We start from the raw sequence: 18,796 nt of genomic DNA on the forward strand, positions 1-18,796 counted from the left end.
GTACACAACTAAATGGAACAACTAAGTGAAACAACAAGTTGATGTTTCTCTCTTTCTCTCTTTCTTTGTTCCTTTCTCTCTTTCTCCCTCTTTCTCATCAATAGAAATTTTTTTTTTAAAATGCTAATTTTCTGGCCTTACTCCACATCTACTGGATTAGAAAGTCTGGGACTAGGACCCAGAAGTAGGTGCATTAACAGACCTATATGTGATTCTGATCATGCTAAAGTTTGAGAAATATGAACCTAAAAGTAGGGTATATATGCAAATGATTGTGGGGTAGAGAGAGGGAGAGAGAGAGAGAGGTAAGGAGGTGTTTTTAGTTAAAGACACAGCAAGAAGTCTTGGATATTGAAATGGCAGCCCAGAGACTGAATTTGCTTCTAGTCCTATCTTCCTTAGCCAGCAAAAATTCAACTTTAATTTCAGTGAGTAGGAGGAGCAGGATCTTCATGTGTTTATACCACCAGCCTGGCCCCCACAGGCCTTTGGTGTTGCAATCCTGGCTGAATCGTCCCAGGAGTTTCAGTGGTTCTCAGTATAGCTACACAGTTAGAATTACCCACGGAGCTCTAAAAATGTAAGGTGCAGGAGGTGAACCCAGAACAATGAAACTGGATCTCTGGGGTTGGGCCCAGGCATCGGATTTTTTTTTTTAAAGTTCACCTGGCATTTTCCGTGGGCAACAAGAGTTGCCTGAGCACTGCTCATTTTGAAAGGTAGGAGCAAAGTCATGGTTCTGGAACAATGTCTCTGATGAGGAAAGAACACGGGAGTGTCTATTCTGGCTTTTTAGTTCAAAGCCCACCTGTTCATAATGGAAAGGTTTTCTGTTAAATTGTTGATTCATTTTCATGAGCGGAATTGGTTATGGATTCCAGTATACAACAGTAGTGCAAACTATTTGTTTCCATGGAAAACTATGCCTTAGAGAACATACTTCTTAATTCTGATTCTATGAGGGCTCTGTCATTTCATTGCCTTTGAGCTATTTTATAGCTCTATAAGTAGCAAATAACTGATAGCAATAGGAAATAATTCTTGCCTAGATACAGGCAAATATATCCTGTTTGGTGGAGGTTCAATTGATGACCCTTCCCCCAAGCCAATTCTGCATCCATTCTCAAGTACATGTCTATATTCCTGATCTATCCATGTGTCTGTTCTTTGAGTTTTCCTCTGCACTGGGTGTGACATCGCCCCTGTTCCTTCATTAAGGATTAGTTAAATAAATATGTAAATGGGTTCATTTTATATCTGTATGAGTCATTATTTTACTTTTCCTGAAAAATTAAATTTTAACACAACCTTGACTCTAAATTAGTGCTGAAGACCCATGAGAGATGTGGAGGCATGCTGGGGTCTTTAGCAGGGCTTAGGGAAAGCGGCAGGGGTGTTTATTACAGGAACTAACTGAGCGCCCGCTTCATTCTTTCCCCAGGCTGCAGAACTAGGCCATCTCAAAAGTACAGCTCTAACCTCGGCCTCCTGACTACTCATCAGAATACCAATTGATACACTTTTCTCACCACCCCATTTCAGTAAATCAACAACATTTCAAGAAGGTCTGCTGTAACAGCATGGTTTAATTAGGGAGCTACAACACCCTTTCTCTCACTGGATTTTTTGATAATTCAGCTTTTATTTATTTTTACTCCTCGCCAACCAAAGAGAGTGAGTTGGGATTAATCAATACTCTCCAGAATATATAACATCTTCAGCTTGGAGCTCTTCAGTTCCACGGTGTGAATCAATCAGTTCATTTCTATTTCAATTTCCCACAAAGAAGCAATTTCTACCTTTCTTTGACTAAAAGACAGCCACAAATTCCAAATGCATAGTAATAATTACAATGAGTTCCCCTGAAACAACAAACAGAAGCACCGGAGAACAATATCAGCTAATATCCCTACTCTGTATAGAAAATTACCAATCGTGACTGCCTAGCAAATAAATGGCCAACCGAAACACCAGAGTGCCCTGGCAATCCCAAAGAAAAAAGGCCTGTCTAGTGGTTAATAAAACAGGTTCAGATTACATTTACATACAGGATAAAGTTTATGTAGACTACTCTGTTAATTACCTGTGTAAAAAAAAACGATTACCATGCTTAAATAGCAAATGTGATTTTACAGTTGTAGGTTCAAATACATTCAGCAATTTGAAATGTGATAAAATACACAGTTTCTGTTTAGACTGTTGCAAAATAAATATATTTTTCTGGATTATATTAAATGTATACCAAAAATCCTGAGCTAATTTTTTTTTCTGAGTTAAAAAAATAAAATAGAAATCATTTTGTCTGGTTAAAAAAAAGATTCATAGGCACATTGTTTTCCCTATATAAGGCTTTCATGGGTTAGTAATAACAGTGTTCAAGCATTGCTAATTCACAGAGATTTGTTTGTTGCATGTAATTTCTGGGTACAACTTTGGGCACACACAAACAATCCTTCCTAATGTCACTTGGGCCGTCTTGCAGAAAGCAATTTCCAGCAACCCCTACTTACACCGAGAGACTCCACGTTCCATAACACAATTTTATTTTTCCGGACCAGTTCTTGTAATTTCATGCAGTAATTTAGGTGATTGTCTAGCATGGTGTATTCAAACCAAATGATTTCTTTTGAAAAGTAACACTTTGCTATACCGAATCCTTCAATTTCTAGCCAGAGAAAGTGCATTTTAATAGCATTGACTTTCACCTGTATTTTGGTTTGACTAGTCCTTTCTTTTTCTTCTAGTGTATTATACCTATCATACATTCATTTGGTCATTTTATCATGGTGAAGAATAGTGGAGCTTTTTTCTTTTTATTTTAAGCCATTTTTTTACTTCATTGTTGTGAAGACGAAGGCGCTCTGGGGCCCAGAAGATCACACAGCTTCTTCTGGAGTCTGAATGGAGACACAGCCCCAAGCCCAGCACTGACCACTGTCTTTCCGAGTGATCACAAAGAAACTTCAGATGACCTGATCCTGACAAGATCACAACCCTGCCCAGCCTCCCAGAGCATTTAGTGAGATTAAGGAGCTAATGCCATCAAAAGACCTGCACCTCCTCAGCAGGGCCATCTTTGGAAAATGACAAAGACAGTTCAGGCAACTTAGAAAGGACAAAAGAGAGGTAGCCTAGCATGCTTTGTGCTGAGGCCGATAGGAAGCAAAGTGCAGCTCCAACATGACAAGAAAAAAGAGGATGGTGTCGTCATACTCTCCTGAAACTCTGCCCTCTCACCCCATGTCCAAAAAGCCTTCTGCATAGCACAAGACTTGGTGGCTTTTGTGCTTGAAATGTCCTCTCTCTCCAGTGCCTTTATTTGCATTCTTGTGGATGAATTTAAATGTTGTCCCTTACTCTCTGGACCAAATACCTTTAGATAGTGGGAATCTTGACCTCACCTACAATTTTTCTCAAGGTCATGAAATTGCTTTCTTCCTTGACAGAAAAAACAAAGTTACTTAAACCTTTCTTTGTCACTGCTGCTCATGGGTAAAATGTGAATAATATTAATATCCAGTATTTTTATGTGTTATGATTTGTACAGCTCTTAGGAAAAGAGCCCAGCACACAGTAAGCATTATACCTGGTTTTTAAATGAGTAAATTACATAAATAGACGTGTTCTTCAAAGCGTTGCTCTTAATTTAAAGTCAAATCAGATCAAAAGTCAGGACTGAAAAGGTTTCTATTCAAAATATGTGCAGACATAGGGGACTGCTAGACACTAGTAGAGAGGGAGCTGGGCTGTCTCCTTTCTGCCATCTTTTCTTGCCTAAGATCAATGTAAACATGGCCTAGCCCTTGAGAAAGGATTCACAAACACCCACCTGTCCATTCACCCAGAAATGGAAAAAGTGCCTGCTAAGAAGTGCACTGGTGATTTGAAAGTGAATTTGAATATCTGCCTCTTCACCAACCCCTAAACCCATATCTCCATTGACAAAGATGCCTGCAGAGCCAATGAAAATAAACAAACTTATTAAGTTAACTAATAATTACACATTCACCAACTACCAATTCAGTGGTAGGTGTGGTGCAAGCTGCTTTTAATACATTTGCTCATTTCATCCACTTTTACTTCACAGGAGACAAAATTGAGCCCAAAGGGCTGGGCTTAATATGTTTTTGACACACACCTGATGTTCAGTGTTTTTCATTTATTCACGCTAAGTGTTTACCACAATCCTGATGTTATCAAACAGTGAACTCTTAATTTCAAAAAGCTACTTACCTGGTTAGTAACTGGTGGAGTCTGAGTTAGTCTCCGAGACTCCAGTGCCTGTGGTATTTATTTATAAGCAGGCATACACTTGACTGCAGCCCTAGGAATGCAGACAACTCGATTCAGCCTTTGTAACGGTGACTCAGCTCATCTCTGAGTCTTAGCTCTTCATCAACGAAATGAGATGAATATACCAGGGCACCTCGAGGGGCCCTTGTGGCACTAACATTCTGTGACTATTGCTAGTTGAAATCACTTACCAGAACCTTCCCCACACAAAACTGTGAAGGAACAGTGTTATGGAGTACTTCTATTGACTGTTTCCTGGCAGACTTCTCGCCCTCAGCCTTCCACCATGGTCTCCTCATTGTTTATAACCATCATCTGAGGCTGATGGTTCCTCCATGTAGCTGGAATGCTTTCAGGATCTACTTCACAAACTAAGTTAACATTCTTTGAAAACGGCAAAATGTATCAAGCTGCCGATGTGGGCTTTAGAATTCCAACTAACCTGTGTTGGCTTGGTGGCCCAATGCACTAGCAGAAAAGAGACAGAAAAGAGATTCCAAAGCAGTGTCTAGAAGGCTGTGACCACAAATGGACCACTCTCACCACCAGCTCTGACTGCTCCATCTGGCTGCACCCCAGCAACAGACCAGTGCTGGTGTGCTCACCGGGAACACCCGGTGGAAAGAACACTTAGTGCACACTTTTAGTGAGTCTTGTGAAGCAGTTTCACGAAACCACTGGGGTTTCCCATGGTCACCCCAGATCACCACGTTTCAGAATGCTCTCCTTTCTGCTCCTCCAGCTCCTGTGTGCATGCACATGACCGCCACTGTCCGCCAGCACCGTTGGCCATCTTCCCTTCTTTCCGATTCTTCACAAGCCACGAGGGGGGCAACAACACACTTACATTTTCCGGAAATTAACCAGAAGATAAGGATGAATTGTGGCAAAGATCCTTAGGCCTACTGTTTAAACTGAAGGGGCAAACTAGTAGTCCTTTGTTTAAACTCAGCCTGAAAGAATCTTTGCTTTACGCTTTGTCTTAAAAGATTTAACTTAGTGGCTACCACTTACAAAATTGGAACTTTCTCATAAGAATCTGGATTTCTAGTTTTCCTGGGAAGATCAGAGGAGTTTGCCACAACGGGCCCATTTGTCCAGGCCTGACAGCTGCTTGCTTTTTAACAAGAATGTGTACTCTTCTGTGGTCCCCTATGGTTTTCATATACCATTTGATTTTTTGTTTGTTTGTTTTTTTGGTATTATTATCCACTTTGATCCTAGGCCTTTGGGTTTTTAAATTTGGGCAGAAAGCCCACTTAGTCAACTCGATTACCCATGCCACAGCCCCCAAACTCTAGGTTTAAGCATGCTTCTGTCCAACATCCACATGACGCTAGAAGACATGATACTTTGGAGAGAGAAAGGGAGCTTGTTCACAAACAGAGCAGTAGAAAGTCAGAGAAAGATAGACAACAAGATTTTAAACTGAGAGAGGGAAGCTGACAAAGAAACACTATAGTGTAGTGGTTAAGTAGTGGAATTTAAAATCAGGCTACTAATGCAAATTAAAACCACAATGAGATACCACCTCACACCAGTCAGAATGCTGCTCATTGACAAAACAACACATGATAGGTGCTGGCGAGGATGTGGAGAAAGGGGAACCCTCCTGCACTACTGGTGGGAATGCAGACTGGTGCAGCCACTGTGGAAAACAGTATGGAAATTCCTCAAAAAATTAGAAATGGAACTGCCCTTTGACCCAGCCATCCCACTTATAGGAATATATCCCAAGGACACCATATCATCGACTGAAAAAAGAAATGCACTCCATGTTTATGGCAGCTCTGTTCACAATAGCGAAGATCTGGAAACAGCCCAAGTGTCTGTCAGTGAACAAGTGGATTAAAAAACTGTGGTTCATATATACAATGAAATACTATGAGGCCATGAAAAAAAAGGAAATACCTTCTTTCTACCTTTTGCAACAATATGGAGGGACCTGGAAATTATTATGTTGAGTGAAATAAGCCAGGCAGAGAAAGAAAAATACCATATGACCTCACTCATTTGAGGAATCCAAGGAATAATGAGAACTGAGGAACGGAACTGAGACAGAGGAGGGATCAAAGGGACCAGAGGAAAAGAGGATAGAGGGAAAGGGGATGATAGGACGGGATAAACCTGAAGGGAAGGGGGGAGGGTGCTGTAGGGAGGGGGGCAAGGGAGATGTTAAGGGGAATGGGGGGGAGGCATTCGGGGTGACCCTAGAATCTATGTAAACACAATTAATTAAATAAAAAAATAATAAAATCAGGCCACTAAGTCACTCACTAGACATTGTAGGGGACAGGCTGTACATTGATAAAGTCCTTATAGACTAGGGATTAGTTTAAGACTAAGCTCTTCCCTACACCCTTTTAAGACTATGATCTTCCCATACCCTTCTAAGACTAAGATCTTCCCCACACCCTTAACTGTTGCATGGTGGGGGATGGTGCACATGGTGCACTCTTATGAGGATTCCCGTTTATGCCTCGGATATGTGACTTTGTATCAGAGACTTCCTTATTTGCATATGGCTATGCACAATGTAACAAAGCAGACCAAGGGCTTTGCTTTTACTCTGGTTTGCTATCAGCTTGCAGAGACCTCCTGATCCCATCCTTTTTCTCTCTGAGTTTATTTCTTCATTCCACACCATTCTCACTGAGGACCTGGACAATTATTAGCCATGCTGGTTCATGGCAAGACTTGACTTATGAGCTATTGCATTTTTTTGGGCCTCAGCTAGAGAAAATTATGATGCAAACACCACTTTCCTTTTAGGGTGGAGTGTAAAGATTACATAAAATGCTTAAAACAGCACCCAATGAATGGATACTCAATCACTGGAAACTCATTCAGTGTGAAAGTGAAAAAGGTGATGGGAAAATACCCACTGCAGCTTCTTAAGGGAATTAGGAAAAGAAGGAATAATAGAGAATGAACATTTTCACAGACATTAATCATTCAGTATGGGACTCTCTTCTGAGGACCAATAAATGAAACTTAAATAAAAGTTCACAAAATCACGGTGGGATTTATGAAAGAGGCTATCGGTGGACACAGGAAGTGCTGGAAGTGTGACTTATACTAACAAGAACTATTTTACAAAAGCTATCATTACCTTAGTTAATGATGAATTAGGAATCAATTTGCTTGTTATTGGCTTGCTTTGTCCACCCAGATCAGCTGACTGGACTACATAAATTCATGTAGCAGATGTGAGCAAACTATACTCATGGAGCGATCCTCATGATGTGTTTGTGGGAGAAAGAGAAAGGAGAGAAGGCTGAAGCAGAGCAGACACAGCTAATTTACTCTCCAGATAGCTCTGTCCTTGGGATGCACTGAGTTTCCTGAGTTGTCTGGCCCTGGGTAAGCAGAGTGAAATAGTCATTCAGAGAGATTTGCTCTGCTACTTAAAATAGGTTGCTCTTTATCAAAAAGACTTTTGATCTTGAGTGATCAAGATATCCCGAGAGAATGCCTTTATGTGTAGGCTGGGGGATATAATAGCTCACATGCAGACAATGATGTTGAAAAAAAAAAAAAGAGGGGCGGAATATGGCCTTTTAGGAACACATCCTTGTTGGTAAGAGAGACCCCCCCCCAACACCATAGAAGACCCTATAAGGCCTCTCAACTAACTTTCACCTACCTGTAACACCTCCCTCATTCAGCACTCCCAAAAAAGAGACAATCGGAGGATTCGTTAAGGGCAACCTGCCTTACTCAGAGTGGGAAAGTGTATTCCATGTTCACCTCATTCTTATGTGGCAGAGCCTCTGTTTAAACAGACCCTTCTCTCTGAAACAGAGTTCTCCGCTTTTCTGCCTGGCAAATCCTGCTCGCCGCTGGAGACCTGGCTACCTAGTCAAGGCTTCTCAAATGCCCCTGAGCTACTTCATCTTCATCCCTCTGTCTTAGGTCCTCTCAGCAATAAGGAAGAGTATCTGTCAGAAAATTGATCAAATGGCAACTTATCTTTTGTACCATCTCTATCGTCTACGAAATGATATATTCCTCAAGGATGAGTGCCAGCAGGTTTGTTCTTCTTCGCATTTTCAGAGCATAGAACATGCCTTGGGATATAATAGGTGCTCAGTTAATGTAACCTGTAAAAAATATATATATATATGTATATGTGTATGTATATGTATATGTATATGTATATGTATATGTATATGTATATATGCACCTTCATCCTTGTGAGGTATTAAGCTTCCTGAGTTATTTGGCATGGGGTAAGCAAATTTTAATCTATAATTACAGAGATAAAATAGGCATCATGCTATCTCCAAGGGGTCACTCACTATAAAAACTCTGTGAGTTCTTACCAGAGCATAATAGCACATACCACAGAGACTCTAGTCACTGTGTGGCATTCTCTCTGAAACTGAAATAATAAAATGGTGAGCAAGCAAACTGTTCTGCTTAACATCTCCTTTCAAACTACAAACAGAATTCATCCTATCCATCCACTTATTTATTTGCTCAATAAATATGCATGTATTGAATGCCTTACAAGCATCAGGCGGTGTTCTAGAGACTGGACTGAACATGACAATCCCGTTTCACAGTGATTTCCTTCTAGCAGGGAAAACCATCAACTACTGAATAAAACAGAGAATTTCCTAGAGCAGTAAGTGTCACCTGATGTCTGAGCTGATCCCTGGAAAATAACACGGATGGAAGCATACAGAGCTCTGGGGGGTACTGGTAGAGATGGAGGAAACCACGGGGTAGAGGCTCTGGCTGGGGTAAGTGTGATGTGCTGGAGGAACAGAGAAAAGGCCAGCATGTGAGTGTGGGACAGAGGCAGTCAGGCAGGAACATCTGTATCAGCCTGCAGAAAGATGTGCATTTTATCTAAGTGCTAATGGGGCACTTAGCAGGGGAGTGGCATAGTTTAATTTGCAGTTTTATAAGAGGATTTTGCATAGCTCTGTGGAGAAATGCACTGCAGGAGAGCAGGACTGGAAGTGCAGAACTAAGAGGCTGGTGCAGATATCCAGTTGGGGATGCCATTTTATCACTGGTCAGTGTGCTCTGTGCAACCCAGATAGAACCCGGGTTGTTTATGCGAATACTACACAGTTCTCATCAGTGCTGTATTCAAGGGAGAAAGCCAGCTATTATTGTGAGAAATTTCCCCCAACCAAATTCTCTCTACCATCCTTTATACAAGAAGAACATGTGATTTAAACACCTTAAATAAATAGAACAATTGTTTTTAGGCCATTTTTGCTTTTGTTCTTCTCTGGAATACTGAATCAAATAAACTGTCTTGCCAAAGCACATAATTAAAATGGGAACATTTCTGAGTAGCCCTTTTCAACACATCAGCTTTAATTCAAAGCCATGTTTGGTTTGTCAAGACGAGGGGTAGTCAAGCTTTTTATACCTACTGCCCACTTTTGTATCTCTGTTAGTAGTAAAATTTTCTAACAGCCCACCGGTTCCACAGTAATGGTGATTTATAAAGTAGGAAAGTAACTTTACTTTATAAAATTTATAAAGCAGAGTTACAGCAAGTTAAAGCATATAATAATAATTACTTACCAAGTATTTTATGTCAGATTTTTGCTAAGTTTGACAGATTAAATCTTTATAAAACAACTTACTATAGTTAAATCTATCTTTTTATTTATACTTTGGTTGTTCCACTACTGCCCACCATGAAAACTAGAACGCCCACTAGTGGGTGGTAGGGACCAGGTTGACTACCACTGGTCAAGAGAATAAGTGGATTCTTGATTTTGTGCATGAAGAATTATCAACTGAGAAGGAGGTGGGCAGACTGTTCACTTCGGTTGCTGGAGAAGCAATGATTCCTCTGAGACTTAACGGAACATCACAAGCTAGAGACCAAGGGGCAAGATTTAAAACCAAATGCAGTTTCCGAGTCTAAGAGCTTAATATCTACGTTGTGGAGCCTCCTTGGTTTACAAAAGGCCTTGAACATTATTCTAATACAGCTCCTTCATTATACAGCTGAGAAACTGAGGTTTACAAGCAGTACATCCCTTTGACAAGAATAAACTGGGCCTTCTGCCTCCTAGCTGAGTTGTTCCAGTGAAGAAGGATCCTCTATAAAGATCTGAATCAGTACTTCCTCACAGTGGAGATTTGCAAAGGAAAATGGAGAAAGGTTGCTTACTTGAGATATTTAACAGAATATTTGCTCTTCTCGCAAGACTGATCCAGCAAAGGATCAGTGCAACTATCTCTCATGTGTTTAGCATCTGCAGAATGCATAGTGCTCTGAAAGACACACACATAATAGTAACAATCATAAAGGTAGTGCCTATAGTACTCTAAGGAATGTCTTTTATTTATGATCTCATTTAATTCTCACAACCACTTATGAAGAGAGTATTTCTATTATCCATGTTTTATGGAAAAATAAACAGAAGCTCAGGGAGACTAAGCAAGTTACCCAAAGGCAGAGGGGAAATGGGGTAGTCAGGGTTTGAACCCAAGTCTTCTGACTCTAAAGCAAGGGTCAGCGCACTATTGCCTGGTGGCTGAGTGCAGCCTACTACCTATCTCTGTCCAAGAAGTTTTACTAGAACACAGCCATGCTTGTTCCTTTCTCTACTGTCATGGCTGCTGACACACGGCCTGTACTCTTCACATTCTTTTTTATTTTATTTTAATTTTTCAAAAAAAATTCTATTGATTTAAGAGAGAAAGAGAGAGAGGAGAAGGGAGGGAGAAAGGGAGAGAGAGAGAAAGCATCAATTCATTGTTTCCCTTAGTTGTTCCATTTACCTGTGTACTCAGTGATCGCTTCTCTTTTGTAACCTGACCAATGATAGGACTCACAACCTCTGGCACTCATGGTCAATGCTTTATCCATGGAGCCACCCAGCCAGGACCACACTTCACATTCTTTCAGAAATGTTTACTGAGTGCTTTCAATGTGAGGGCACTGCTCCGGGTGTTGTGGAGGTCCATACACAGCATAGGTAAACCCCTGTCCTTCTGGAGCCCCACCCTGAGATACACTGCCCCTTGATCAGGGCTGCCTGCCTAATCTGTGGGCCCAGCGCAAAATAAAAATAGGAGTCTTTTGTTAAAGAAAAACTTCAGATGGCAACAGCAGAGCCTTAGACCAAGCAAAGGGCCTGTTCTAAGCATGGGACTGTGTGTGGGACTCGATGGGTTGGGTGCCTATGAAGCTGGCCCTGCTCCTTTTTACACAGCCTTGCTGACATAGGCTGTGAAAAACTGTGCCCAGCAGAGCCTGTCACAATAATCTTGACATGTAAGGACAGAACCTTCTGCTCTTTCTCATACTTCCAGACCTATGTTCATGGATCGTACCCCACAGAAGGTCACAGTATGCAAAGTGGTACACCTTAGACTTAGGAGACTATCTTACTGTGCCTCATGCTTTTTGAGCAATACTTATGCAGCCACCATTTGCTGGATCACAGAAATGCCAAAGAATTTCAGTTTTCATGATCTGATTTAATCAATTGTCATACAACAGGATGATGGAAGAACTCAATTTTTAATTTCCATAAGCATCTATTTCCTGATGAAGTACGCATTTCCAAAACATTCCCTAAGAGAGCTCTGTTCAGTGTCCAAGAGATCTTTGTGGGTTCCCTTGAAGAGGTGAAGTTCATCAATATAGTCTAAAATGGTGGGCAAAGTCCATGGATAGATGTGTGACAGTTCATTCAGGACAGTTTAAAACTACCTGTCTGGTGTCTACATGCCTGAACATGAATCCTTATTCTACCACATCCTAGCACTGTGACCATGGGCAAATTTCTTAACTTCTCTGTGCCTCAGTTTCCTGGAATATAAATAGTACTTATCCATAGGGGCACCATGAGGATTAAGGGAACTTAAATGTGTGCAATGCTTAGAACAACATCTGTCAAATACTAACATTGTATAAGTTTGAACATGATCATTGTTATTATTATTTCCTGTGGATGCAGCTATAAACAAGAGATTCTGTACTAAAATATCTACTGAGGCCAGCATAAGTTAACAAGGGATTCATGTATGTGAAGAAAGTTGGTATGTCAAAATAGAGAGTGGTGAGAAACACCTGAAATGAAGAATGCATGACCTATGTAAATGTATCACCCCGCCACTTAGCCAGTTGCCGCCTAGTTGAGCTATATTTCAGTGGGTCCAACTCTCTTTTATCTAGGAAAACCAGAAATCTGGATATTTTCAGGAAACTTCCCAAGGTTTCAATGTTGACAATAAATTCAATTTTATATAAATATCCTGTGTAGGTCAAATAACATCTAACTTCATCCTCTAACCAAACATTTTGCAATCTTTGCTCTGTGGTTTCCATTAGAGTCTCAAGAGTGTGTGCCCACAAATGAATAAGAGAACACACTCAAGAGCTTCAGTGGAACATCCACAAATTTCAGCCCAGAGAGGACCATTTGAATTTGGAAGGTCTTCTTAGAAACTGTGGAGCTTTATGTTCAAAAAGACTGAAGGTCAGTTAGGGGTAGAGGGAGGCAGGGTAAGCAGGGAAATACAGCGTGTCTTCTTCAAGTCATTACTTCCATTGCCAACATCAGAACCATATCAACTTCATCTTAGAATATGGGAGCTTGGCCCTGGCCATTTGGCTCAGTGGTAGAGTGTTGGCCTAGTGTGTGGATGTCCAAGGTTCAATTTCTGGTCAGGGCACACCAGAGAGGCAACTATCTGCTTCTCAACCCCTCCCCCTTTCACTTCTCTCTCTCTCTCTCTCTCTCTCTCTCTCTCTCTCTCTCTCTCTCTTCTCCTCCATCTCCTGCAGCCATGACTCGATTGGAGCGAGTTGGCCCTGGGCACTGAGGATGGCTCCATGGCCTCTGCCTCAGGTGCTAGAATGGTTCCAGTTGCAACAGAGCAACTGCCCAGATGGGTGGAGCATCACCCCCTGGTGGGCTTGCTGGTGGATCCTGGTCAGGGTACACGCAGGAATCTGTCTCTGACTACTTTTCCCTCGCTGAATAATAATAATAAAAAGAATACGGGAGCTTGAAGTTAATGCATTTGTACACTTGCCTTTCTATAACAAAATTTATTCTATCTGGTACCTGTCCAGAATCTTCTCTTTCCTCTTTCATTTTCAAAAGCTAATCCAGGCCTGACTAGGCAGTTGGGCAGTGGATAGCACATTGGACTGGGATGTGGAGGACCCAGGTTCAAAACCCCAAGGTTGCCAGCTTGAGTGTGGGCTCATCCAGCTTGAACATGGGCTCACCAGCTTGAGCGAATGGTTGCTGGCTTGAGCAAGGGGTCACTCGGTCTGCTGTAGCCCCCCAGTCAAGGCACGTACGAGAAAGCAATCAATGAACAACTAAGGTGCCATAACAAAGAATTGATGCTTCTCATCTCTCTCCCTTCCTGTCTATCTGTCCCTATCCATCCTTCTCGTTGACTCTCTTTCTGTCTCTGTCTCTGACAAAAAAAAAAAAAAAGCTAATTCAAGAAAGAGTTATAGTTAATTAAATGTGAACATAAGTCTTCTATCTTCTGTTTCCCATGATTTCTGGTGGTGAGGGGGTGATTAGGTGAGGAGTGTATTCCCTGTGCCCTCACTCCCAGTTTACATATATTACTTCCAATAATTAGAAGAAGAAGAAGAAAAAAGTCTTTGCCCTCTTGATTATAAAGTTCATTAATCTATTTTGGGCCTCTCACTTCCAGCAACAAAAAGAGAATAGTCATAAGCAATATATAGAATTTGCTTTCCACGGTAGGCTTTTCCACATGAATTTAATATACACGTGGGGACTTAAAGGCCTTCAGTTATATTTGTCAGAGTTTCTTTTGAGGGGGGGTCACTATACTTGGAGAATCTTTTACAGGACTGGATACACAGAGTGGATTCCCTGAGAGGACCGAATGTCTTAGAACTGGACTGCATGGTGGCCAGTATGCTTTAGATAATTTTGCACAGCCACTATTTGAACCAAATAATGGTCTATAATGATTCTTTGTCTCACAAGTATCACAATTAAAATACAAGGATCATTACATCCCAGCACAGTACTTTAGTGTAATTACCTACTATTTGCTCTCTTATGATATCACAGCACTGATTAAAATTATTCAAGTATTTGGGATTTGAATGGCATTTAGTATTTTTTCTCAAGTATCTTCTTACATATTTCCATTCCATTCCTATGCTGTCTCTGAGAAAAAGATAACAACACCCTCACAGTGACATTGAAACCCTAAAAAGTAAATGAGTTAAGACCAGGCATTTGGGAGAATAATTTAATTCTCTTGACTCCTAGCCCAGCACACTTTTCTTAGTAAACACACACTACTCCCTTTTTCCTGCTTTGAAAGCACTAAGATTCTTCCTGGCTATTTACACTTTTAATAGCCTTTTGTTGAACTGCATCAACTCTGGCTAAGTTCTCTTCAGTATATCATTAGGAAAGATTTAATCACTAACAGTCACCCTATGACTCTCTACTGCTCACAATCTAACCCAAGTCAACTGCTCTACCATTATAATCCTCCAAATTTTATTTTACACTTCCCTTCTAATCATTGCAATCTTTTCTTCATCCTTCTTGTACTTAAGCTTCCCTAATTGGGTTCTCTCCTTAATGGTCAAATGCATTTTCTAATGCATTCAAAAATGCCCGACCTGTGGTGGCGCAGTGGATAAAGTGTCAACCTGGAACGCTGAGGTAGCTGGTTCGAAACCCTGGGACTACCCGGTCAAGGCACATATGGGAGTTGTAGCTTCTTGCTTCTCTTCCCTTCTCTCCTTTCTGAAATGAATAAATAAAGTCTTAAAAAAAATAAATGAGACTTAATCTCAACTTTCCAAGTGCCCACCTTGCAAGGGTTTTAAAGCTTTATTTTCCAGTCTGCCAATGACTAATTTTTTTATATATTGGTAAATGTTTAGATTTCACATAAATGCTTACTTATTAACACAGGAGATATCTCCTGTGACCAAGACAGAGAGGGACAGAGAGAGGGACATATAGAGATAGAGAGACAGGAAGGGGGAGAGATGAGAGGCATCAATTCTTCATTGCAGTACCTTAGTTGTTAATTGATTGCTTTCTCGTATGTGCCTTGATCAGGGGGCTACAGCAGACTGAGTGACCCCTTGCTCAAGCCAGTGACCTTGGGCTCAAGCTGGTGAGCCTTGCTCAAATCAAATGAGCCCACACTCAAGCCAACAACCTTGGAGTTTCGAACCTGGGTCCTCTGTGTCCCAGTTTGACGCTCTATCCACTGTGTCAGGCTAACACAGGATATTTCTACAGTTAAGTAAGATCATTTTAAAAAACTCATTTTTTAACTACTTTTAAGTGGGTTTTTTTGCCAAAGTAGAAAAAGAAAGTTATATGCACTGGTTCCCAATATTAGTAATTACCAATTATAAGGAATCATATAATTCTTGGAAATTGCATAAAGAAAAAGAAATCTTCTGAGTTTTTATTTTTTCTTTTTTAGCTTTGCTTCTTTAGGGATATCTAGTTCCAAATATGTTGTTCCATCAAAATCTACTCTCTTTTGTGCAGAATAGTTAGCTGAGCACTTGGCCAAAAAAGAAAAATGTAACTAACTTTTGGCCAAGAGATAGAAGCACAAGGGATGGCTCCAACCTCTGCCGACGCCCTTGAAGGGAACAAGTGTTCTCTTTCTTGGTTGGAATACAGACATGGTTGTGCACAATCTTGATTCTCACTTGACCATGCAATGCCAGTGGTATGGTAGAGAACAGAGAATTAGTTCGGGACCCTGATGACTTGCAGACAGAGACACTCAGACTGAGGTATACCTCTCTCTTGTGCTTAGAATGTCATTGCTGGTCTTTCTCACACACAGCAATATCCATATTATAACAAACACAGAAACATCCATCTTGTGTATTTCCACAGATTTTTCATGGCAAATTCAGGAAGCAACTCCATTCTAATGTGGTGATTTGTTTATGCCAATACTTTCCATTTTTAGTGATTAAGAATGAGGTGATTTGTTTAATCATACTTCTTTTTACCTCTAAACCTGATTTCATTTTCCTTGTCAGAGTCAGCTTCTATGTTATTAACCCATATTTTATTTTTACAATCACACACCACTATGATTTTGAAGCAGTAAAAATGCTTCCTAAACACATTTTTTAATTTCTCCAAGTGTACTGCTGATAACACATAGAATTATTCTATCCAAAACAATATTGCAAAATCCTCCTCTCTTCTCATTTTCCTTCACTCCAAGAAATGATCAAAAATTATAAAAGCAAAACAAAGTGCAAGACAAAAACGCTAAGATATGTAGAGATGGCAAAATAACATTTACATATATGTTCTAGAGTCCTTTTGTTTTTACTTTCAAAAGCTTAACTGCTTGGAATAAAAGTATATCATGAAAGATAATTCCATGAATGGATATATCATTGATCTTTTGAAGTAAGGGTCACATATTTTCTTTGAGAATCTCAAAAAAGCTATGGAAATTCTATCCCAAACAATGTACATATAAATATAGATGTACATTAAACATATAATTGAGTGAAATTTTCTGACTTCTAGAAGACCATATGTAAATTCCAGAGTAAATACTTAGACTTGAGTTGATACAAGTATCTACATATGTATGTTTATGACTCTCTACCTTTCATCTATTTATGGGTCTATATCTAACACGTGTTTTCTTCTGGATTTTTACATTATTGGTTAATAAACTATTATGTTATTTATATGATCTCTATGTATAAATGATGATAAAAGTGATAATAAAAACAGTTAGAGGAACAACTACCTGCCTTAATGACCTCTTATGCATCATGTACTAAGCACTTGTCTCATTTTATCTCCCAAATGAGTGTCACACACAGATGATTTACAGATGGTATATCTGAGCATAGAGAATTTGTAACATTGATCAACACCCCCCCCCAAAAAAAAAGTGACAGCTCTATTATTTAAAGATAAAATTGTTTAATATAGAGCCAGGCCTCAAAGCCACATAAACATTTTTAAAAAGTAGATAACAATTTATAATGTACTCATTATTAAGTTTCAGGTTCAACAAGCTTTGACTAAGATATAGCCACCTACATATTATGACAGTGAGCACTTCTATCACTCCCTAAATACCTTTTTCAGTTAACCCACCTCCTTCAAATGCAAGCACTATCCTGATTTTCCTCACCACATATTAGCTTTGAATGTCTTGCAAAGAAATTACTCAGTATGCTCTCGTTAGTGTCTGGTTTCCTTCCCCATTTGGTTTTAAGATCCACTCATACTGCTGTGAGTTTGGTAGTTCATCCTATTCTGTTGCTGAATATAATTATCTTGTAGGAACAAAGCAATTTGCATTATCCTTTTTGATCTTAATGAACATTTGAGTCAATTTTAATTTTAGCTATATGAATAAAGCTGCTGTGAGCATCTATGCAGTAGTCCTAAGTGGACACATGCTTTCATTTATTATAAATAACTAGAAGTGAACTTGCTGGGTTACAGCCCAGATATGTGTTTATAAAAAAATACTAAACATATTTCTAAAATGGCTGCATCATTTTATACTCCTACCAGGTAGGAGAATTCTATAATTTGGACAATATGCATATTGTCAGTGTTGGTTTGTTTTTAGTTTGAGTTTCAGTATATATAAGGTGGCATCTCAATGCAGTTTTATTTGGCATTTTTGAAGACAATGACATTGACTAATTTTTCAAGTGCTTATTTTCTTTCTGTGTGTTTTCTTCTGTGACATTTTCATTAAGTCTGATTTTTTCTCATGAGGTTATGTTTTACTATCAATTTTCTGGCAAGTAAGCATTCTTTATATACAAAACACCACATATATCTTGGTTACTTTGTAAAAAATCAATTGACATGTGTAGATTTATTTCTGGACTTAGTATTATGTTGCATTGATATGTTTTCTATTCTTAGGTCAATGTGATATTGTCTTGATTACTATAGCTTTATTATAGGTCTTGAAAACTGGTATGGTAAATCCTCCAACGATGTTCTCCTTTTTCAAGATTTTTTGTCTATTGGCTGCTCTACATCACTTGTATTGTCATATGCATATTAGCATTAACTGTATAATCTCAACACACAAAAAGTCCTACTGGGAGTTTACTGGAATTGCATTAAATCTATAGATCAATTTGAGAACTGACATAGTGATGTCTACTTTGTAGCCTTTTAAAGCCTACTCATGTCTTATTCAGACTCACAAGGTCTGGATAAGCCATACCTGATTCCAGGCTCCTTAGAGGATTTAGACCAGGCATGAACTTAACAGCAGGGTAGAGTCAGACATTCTTGTTCAGTCAAAGTAGTCCTCATATCTGTCTAACTGGCCATCCAGGAATGACTACCAAGTGATAACAGCTGAGGTGAAGGGAGACATGATCCCCACTGTAGATGTGAGGTTCACCTTTCTTAGAAGCCCAGGGCACACAGGAGCCAATACCTCTTGTTACTTCATAGACAGGGTTTCCAGGGCTCCTGCAAGAACTATGTCAACATATTGGCCTGTA

At 39.8% G+C, this 18,796-nt stretch overlaps 1 protein-coding gene across 3 annotated transcripts in view; it reads right to left on the reverse strand.

The window, feature by feature from the left end:
- GRM7 (glutamate metabotropic receptor 7) overlaps positions 1–18,796 on the reverse strand; it is a 1,011,140-nt gene that overhangs the window by 513,459 nt on the left and 478,885 nt on the right. The gene's annotated exons all lie outside the window — the stretch shown is intronic.

Source organism: Saccopteryx bilineata, chromosome 10 (genome assembly GCF_036850765.1).
Source record: "Saccopteryx bilineata isolate mSacBil1 chromosome 10, mSacBil1_pri_phased_curated, whole genome shotgun sequence".
NCBI classification, from domain to species: Eukaryota; Metazoa; Chordata; class Mammalia; order Chiroptera; family Emballonuridae; genus Saccopteryx; species Saccopteryx bilineata.